The sequence below is a fragment of the Aptenodytes patagonicus genome, chromosome 6, assembly GCF_965638725.1.
Source record: "Aptenodytes patagonicus chromosome 6, bAptPat1.pri.cur, whole genome shotgun sequence".
Classification (NCBI taxonomy): domain Eukaryota; kingdom Metazoa; phylum Chordata; class Aves; order Sphenisciformes; family Spheniscidae; genus Aptenodytes; species Aptenodytes patagonicus.
In genome coordinates this window covers 14,210,135-14,218,274 of record NC_134954.1, presented here as the reverse complement: position 1 = coordinate 14,218,274, position 8,140 = coordinate 14,210,135, and the positions used below count along the sequence as shown (strand labels likewise).

The 8,140-nt window shown below is 41.5% G+C and overlaps 1 long non-coding RNA gene across 3 annotated transcripts; it reads left to right on the top strand.

Annotated features, from left to right (window-relative positions):
- Positions 1-3: 3 nt before the first annotated feature.
- LOC143161877 (uncharacterized) lies at positions 4-8,135 on the top strand. Of its 3 annotated transcripts, none has more exons than XR_012995607.1 (4): positions 4-62; positions 2,466-2,562; positions 5,456-5,529; positions 5,610-5,757. It is a non-coding gene; the product is annotated as an uncharacterized LOC143161877 (long non-coding RNA). The 3 variants fall into 3 exon arrangements; XR_012995608.1 differs by lacking the exons at positions 4-62; positions 5,610-5,757 and adding exons at positions 73-248; positions 7,082-8,135; XR_012995606.1 differs by lacking the exon at positions 4-62 and adding an exon at positions 73-248.
- Positions 8,136-8,140: the final 5 nt, after the last annotated feature.

Genomic DNA, 8,140 nt, shown 5'->3' with positions numbered 1-8,140 from the left:
CATGCGCAGTGCGGCGCATCCCCCGCGCCGGGAGCCGGCGCTGCGCGGCCGCGGCGCAGCGGGTGAGAGCCTTCACCGGTGGGACGGCCCGGCAGCCTCCCCTGTCCGCGGGGGGCCGCCCCGGCCCGCTCCCGGCCCCGTCCGGGTTTGTCCGGGTTTCTCCGGGAGCGGCGGGGAGCGGCCGGCGCCCGCGGCGCGGCGGTTGGGGCTGTGGCGCGAATGGCGGTTGGTCGTCGCATGCAGCTGAGGTGGGGGACGCCGCACCAGGGTAGCCTCAGCCCGAGGAAGGGAAGGAAGGGGAAAGCCTCCCTCCCCGCTCTCCTCAGTGTTATTGCGGGGTCGGGAGCGGGGGTGGGCTTCCGGCCCGCGGCGGCGTTGGGGCGAGGAGAGGCCGCGGGGCGGGAGGGGGCTGCTGTGGTGGCGGCCAGCTGCGGTAGGGTCTCGCCGCCCTCTGAGGGGCGCGGGCCGCGCGGGGCACTGCCCGGCTCCTTCACACACACCCCGGCTCCTTACCGCGGGACCCGCGGTCACCCCGCGTCCGCTTTTCTGTCGGGAAAACTCCTTATGTTCTTTTTTTCTTAAATACCCAAAAGTAAAACATTTTGCGAGGGCTCCGTGTGAACGCGTGTGGTGTAACAGCCTGTTCCTGCCACGCCGTGCTCGCAGAGGTGTTTCGCGGTGTTTGTCGAGGGCAGGCAGATGCACAGCCCCAACGCATGAACTTAAACAGAGGTGCGATATGAAAAGCCCGTGGGCTTTTCAGGATGGATTCGCAAAGGAGGCAGAAGACATTTGCTGTGCAGCCACGGAGACCTGGGGAAGGTGAAGTCTGAGGGCAGTGGTCTTACAGGCATTTTCTTACAGGACCACCTCTACGCTTGTAAGATTTTCCTTTCCGCCTTTTCTGCGGTAGCATAGATGTACTAGCAAAAGAGGTTGTAAGGGTTAAATCACAGTTTGTACCAGTATCCCAGACAGTTGTTTTTTTCCCAGGAAAGTTTACTCTATCTACTGCAGACTTTTGACAGGGAGAAGGCTTGGGGAAGCAGAGTATTTGCTGATAAAACTCACAGTGGTGGCAAACTGCTAGTTGTGAAGGACAAAGGTTTGAGATCTGATTCTTGTTCTCTCATCTGCTGCTGAGCTGGGAGCTGTTAAAGTAAGCTTCTGTATTTATGTTACATGACTGGTATGATTGCACACACCACAAAGAAATTAAGACTTCAGAAAGCCATTCTTCATGATGAATGTACAGGGCTTACATGTATGTTTTTCTAGAAAAGGGTCCGAATCGCTTCTCAATTATTTCACTGAAAATCAGAGCTAAGCTTAGATGGAGTGTGAGGAGTTAAAGCAGTATTTGGAGAGGAGAATCAGGCCTGTCCAGTGGAGTGCCCAATTGTGTTGGTGTTCTGAAACAATAAAAATAAGGGTTGTCTTGATATTAAGTATATGGAAATATGTGTGAATTCAGCTATCCTGAGAGACACTAGTTGCCTGGATACCTTGAATCCTTCTGAAAAGCATGTTTTTGAAATCAAGGATAGCTGCAAAGTGGCCAGTGTAAGCAGCCATCAACATTGCACACCAGCCCAGTCCATGTGAACCACAGCAGGGGAGACAAAGCCAAACCTGAAAATCAGTTTCATTGAGTTAGCTAATTGCCATCACTATAACATGCTGTGACAGCCCTCCTGCAATCCGAAGACACAAATTAGACCTTCTTGAGAATTACTGCAACACATAACAATAATCTGAGAGATGAACTGTGATTGCAGTGGATTCCTCAGGACAGAGACAGGATTTTTAAGTCGCTTGTTTTTCCCTAATGTCTGTGACTTGCTCATTTTCTATATTGCAGGGTCTATTGGGGGCTTTTTGAGTGTGTTTGAGAGCACATTGTGTTTAGTTTTACCTATTCTTTTAACAAGTTGTACAAAAGATTCTTTTAACTTAAAAGAATGTTGAAAAAGTATTTCTATTTTTCATTTTGCTTCTTTTGTTCACTCAATAAAGTACTAAACCTATTTAGTTTTAACTTTTTCTTGTTTAGGTCCTAATTAGGTACTGAAATCAGTATGGTGCTTTGTTTTCAAAGGAGTTTAATCTAAAACTCATAATAAATTAAGGCCTGACGTTACAAATATTTAAGAGCACAAGGAACTTCACATACAAGAGTGCTCATAAGTTTTAGTAAGGTGCTACTTATATCAGTAGACTTACAGGTATTATCTAGAAGACCTGATTTTATGCATTCAAATAATGTTTACTTTAAAAACATTCATTGAAAAAGTCACCATTGCTACAACTTACAGTTCAATCCATTATTTTCATCTTCTGCCTGGGTGCAGGCAGACGGCACACACGTCTGGTGTGTGGTATAGCAGGAGCAGGTCTGGTGGAAGTTGTTCTCTGTACTTTAATGTTCAGAAATTGTTCCTGCTGTACCATCTTTTTTTTCCTAGGAGTCAGGACATTCGGACTCTGCTTCCAGCTTTGACTGACTTGTGATTTGATCTCTCTTACTAAATTCCTCTACATTATGAACTCCCATTTTATAAGGTATGGAAAATCATACTTAACTGCTTTGCAGGGGCTTCTCAGCAGGGCAGATAGAAATGAATGATTCAGTGAAATGCAAGTGATATAAAAAAATGTGAAATGCAGATTAATGCTGTTCCCAGTGTGCATGCTACTGTTTTATGGTGGGGTTTTTTTCCATTTAAGTTCAGTTATAAGGTGAAACTGTACATGAGAAAAGAACAGGAATGACTTCCTACTGCCATTTAAGTTGGAAGTCTAGTGTTACTGATTTTAGTGGAAGTTACCATATGCTTTTCTGTCTTGACTTCCAGAGTGCTTCCATAGGTATGTCTGAATTGCAGAAGCTAAGGTAAGTTAGCCTGCCCAGAGGTCTTGGCTACCACGGCCAGGCTATCTAGTGCCTCAGCCTGAGGTAGTTTGATTAGACTGTCTGAGTTATCTTCTCCGTACATGGCACACTGCAGTAGGCATATCCCACACAGCACACGCTTCAGGACACAGTCAGATTGCCCCAATTCCACTCATATCCATATGCTTGCTTGCTGGCTGTACATCTGCAGATGTAGATCTGCACTTTAGTGACGTGTGTGCCGTCTGAATCTCACCCTTAACAATTCTGAGCAAAAATAGATGCTTTGTAAAGCAAGTGGCACCATGAGGCTGCCAAAAAGTGTATTTGTACATATTCAGAGTAAGTTGTCTAAATTGGGCTTGTTACGTGTGAACTCTTGTACGTCTCCATCCAGGATGGCACACAAGTCAGACCAGTGATAAACAGCTCTGCTATTTGTAAACATGACACACACATTCAGCGATACAGACTAGAAGGAAGTATTATTCATTGTGCAGTCTGCATGCAGCATAATCACTGTGACCACAGTAACATGATGACTTGTTTAATTTATGGTAAGGCTGACACGCTTGCCTTGTTTTGTTGCGTGATCCAATGATGTTTTATCGCATGTGAACCCTAGGAGAACCAGTCAGTGATTTTTTAAATCCAAGTGTGTCAAACGCATAGTTCTGAATAGAACATTGATCTGTTTACACTGACTTGAGCAGACAGAGAAGTCTAACATTAAATCAATGCAGAATCCATTTAGTGTAATCCCCTTGCTGAGAACTTCCACTTAGAGCACTTTCTGAGGAAGAGACCCAAAGCTTCATGAAGGGTAACAGTAACCTGGAACAGCTTGGCCTGGAAATGTCTTTCTAACCACCACATCTTTTTGTCAGCTACTTTATGCTCTAGAAAGTGAAACCACCAATTTATCTTACACTGATGGAATAGCCATAAAGTGGTTACGACTAATGGCCCTTTCCCTGCAAACACTGACCACATGTTTAACTAAGAGAACAAAGTCCCATGAACTATCCTGCACAAGGAAATTTAATGCCACTCTAAAGGCACAAAGTTCTTAGCATCCACAGGTACAGACCCAATGGTCTGCTCTTATCCCGCTCTTCAACTGATGCGGTTGGAATGTCTGTATCAGCCTATATAATTTGTTCTGTATTGAAAGAAGCACAGAGGAAGTAAACAGCCTGAGTCCTCCTGTAGGTGTCTAAGCAATTTAACCTGCAAACTGGCATATCGCCAGTATCTGAAGATTGTTGTTAATAGCAGGGAAGGGTGTTCACCTTCTTTTAAGTTTTTCATCCTTCCTGCATTACGCAAGAGGTTAACAAGTTACTACACCCAGTCAAAGGCACTGTTAGGAGCTGGGTTCGATGTGAGTATCTCTGGGAGGGAGCAGGACAGGTTTACGTAACAAAGGAAGAAAAGTCAGGTCAGCGAGCCTAAGAAAGTCTGAAAATTTCTCATGTACCTAACTATACCCTGACAGGCCTGAATAAATTGAGACTTTCCAGGACACCTAAACGCGCAACAGACTGCAAGACTTTTGTATTTTTTTGGAACTCATAAGTACTGAGATACATATACTAAAATCAAGGCATTTTAAGTAATATGAATTAAGAAACGAGAAGGCAATAAAAATTGAGATAGATAGTTGTTTTTTATGAGATACGGACATTTCCTTAGTTCAGAACTGTAAACAACGTATGATCTTTGTAAACAGAATGATTTGAAATTTCCCAAGCTATAAACCAGACCGTACCATCATAGCTATGATTTCATGATTAAAACCTACACCTTATAACTGTAAACAGCTCTCCATTCTCACTACAAAGAATTACGGGTGATTTCAAAAATCTAGGAGACTGAGACACACTATTATTTCCCTATCACAGGGATTTTCTATATGTGCCATCTTTAATTGTTCAACTTAATAAAAATAAGCCATCCGAATTCAGAGCACACATTTTGCTATTAATATACAAAACAGTAATTTAAGTTACATGTATAGAAGGCATGTACCTCAAGCCTTTTGCCTTGAGGTAAGCAGTCTGCAAGAGTAATGCAGACGTACAAAGCAAGGGTAATAAAATGACTCTTACCTCCTGCCATACGTGTCACACACATTTAGCCTTTTCCACTCCTCACACTGTCATAACAGTTTCTGGGAACATGTCTACGCAACCCAGCCAATATTAATTTTCTGATATCTACATGGCAAATTGTAACCTCCATGCCCGTTACTGGCTATCAACATCAATACAGTGGGGCAGACTTCAAGGAAAACATGCATTAACCACATCTGTATATAACAGTTCTGTTTTTAAATTGGTTTATTCTAGTTCATATTTTATCTCATTTTAAAACTCTATAGAGCAGGAGCTATGTCTTATGTTTCTGGGATGCTTAGCGCAGGACACTGAACATGTGCGGGGTCTTTGGCTGCAGTTATCATACCAGTATTTATGACTGACTGTTTCTGTGTGTGCCAGTGCACACTGATGAGTAAGCAAAACAGTAGAGCCTAGAATAAGATGTCTCCTTCCTTTCCAGAGAGGCAAAAGAGGGATGGAGCTCGCAGCAGCAGGCTTTTTCACCAGACACTCCTTGGAGCTTTGCTGGCTGTGGTAAGTTAACATCTCCTGCTTTCTTTACTTTTTAAGTGAGTAGATTGGCTGCCATTCACAGAGACCAATTATCATTTCAGGAACAACTTTTTGGCACCAGAACTGTTTATATGGAAAACAGATTAAAGCTAAAACCCAGCTACCGTCATAATTTCAAAACCCAGTAGGACTCTAGACATGTGTTTTACTTGCTTATTACTTCTGTAATAAAAAATAAAGGGTATTCAACCAGAACATCCATGTTTATTTTAATGTGGATTCATCGTATAATCAACAGATTTTAAGCTAACATCAAATGTCTCACTAAAGATATTGCATTGCTTTTAGAGCCCAGGCTCTTTTCTTTCAAGAAACATAATCAGTCCACATCAAAATAAATGCCAAGGTTTCAATTATTAATTTCTGCAATATTGATTTTTTAATATGACACTCAGTAGCGTATATTACTTTCCAAATTGAATTCTTATGCAGAAAGGTACGCCCCAGTATCATAAAGATACTAAGTGATATTCACCTGTGAATCATTCATGCATAAAAATCTATCATTTTGAACATAACCGTACAAGCAGTTAAAGTATCTGTTGAGAACATACGTTGTGTAAAAGCTTAAGTTCAGACCTTAATCTATTGCCATTGACTGTTCAGTAAGCACGTTCTACACAGCATTGCTGAGCTTTTTACAAACACAACAGATAGAACACAGTCAAATAATTCCTGATCCAACCGAACAGAAGAATAATCAACAGAAATGAATATACCTGTGATGAGTGCACTGGTTGATAGGCCCTTTAAAATAGGTACAAGTTGCTTTAATAAAAGAGTAGCGCGCTCAGATCAACTTTTTTTTTTTTCTCCCTACCACTGACTTGAGTATTTATTTTTTAATCATCAAGAAGACAGAAGCTAGGATTTTCTGGTAACTAGGTAGTTACAACCACTACAACAAAGGATTAAATACACATTGGAAACTTTATTTTTACAATTCAGTGGTATAGATATTTACTGTATAAAAGGTAAAAAAATAATCTTACAAGTAAAAATAAAGTCTACATCTGAAATTACAATTTTACCAGCAAGCATGGGAAATAATTATTTATAAATCACCACGTCCACAAATTTTGCAGTGTTTTGATTACCATCAGCTTCATTAAATAGGAGGAAACACAGGCAAGTATCTAAGTGACTTGCCTGAAGTTACGGTGAGTCAGTGGCTGAAATGAGAACACAGTCCTGTTCTCCTGCTTTCTACTCCCTGTGTCCTCATCACTGATTCAGCAAGAATTCAGGCTCCACACCACAGATCTTCACTGGGTATAAGCTATAGTAACTGCCAGCAGCTGAAGAGTGCAAGAGAGACGGCGATCCCCACAGGTGGATAACTAAAGTTTATGAAGGGCTGTCATTTTGGTATGGTAACATTCACACTACCAAGCAGGCTGTTACATACCTGATATAACAAGCTGACCAGTAAGCTCACCGAGAGTGTTACTCCCTGATCCTGTCTCACAGGAGCCATAGTCTGGAACACTAATGCCCTTGTTCTTTCCTGTAGACTATCAACTGTGGCTGAACTACATATCCCGTGACCTGGTCCCCTCTCTCCTCTGGCAGCAAGAGTAGATCATTACAATTAGAAGTCAGTCCAGATTCCTTGTTTCTGTAATACCTATGACTCTTGTATCAGAACTACAGCACTATTTGAAAAGGTTTATTGATAACGAATAACTGTCAGAGATTATCCTTTTAGCTCGAATACTAAAATATTGCATTTTAAACAATTACCGATTTTTTTCTTTCTTACTCTACCACTAAGTGTTCTACAGACAACAGTTTAGTTACAGCTATGTTACTATCATATGGCTCTTATCAATTCACATTTATAAACACAAGGATTTATTTTTAATAAACAGAAAATTTCTGAATATTTTGTAAGTTAAAATTCTGAGATACAGGAACAACCTACCTTTAACAATTCTTTGCGCATCTCTAAGTTCAATTAAATCACACTACAGCAAAACGTTTCAAGTGTGCAAATTCTGACAGTGACTTCTGCAAGACATTTTATTCTGAAATAAACAAAGCCATCACTATTTGAAAAAATCAATCTCAGTGGAAGCCTACAGAGAAAAAACCTAACACCTGATTTTCAAAAGTGAGGGAAAATTAAAACTGGTAAAATTATTTGTCTCCCTATATTCCTAAGGGAGACATTTTGTCAGCTTCCAAGGAACATACTCGTTTCACTGGCTGCATGAAGCAAGCAGTGCAGATTTAGGGGACAGAGAACTTCATGCTGTGAGTTTTATTGTTTTGCTACAGGTTCAGTGTAGCAAAGTAGGTCTAGAAACACAGCAATGTCACATAGAAAGAAAAAAATAAATGCCAAGCTGCAGTGTCTCTTCAGGACTGAGTTCACGTTTCTACACGTAGATTCAATTTTTATATAAAACAAGTCACTAAACTTACCTGCAGTGAAACCCATTATGACTGGATTACTGCCTCCTAAATGTGATCTGCAGATTGTGGTCTGTCAGATATCAGATGATGATACATAAACAGCTGCTTAAAACCCTCTAATGCATAACATGAGCAACCAAGGAAAGAACAAAAT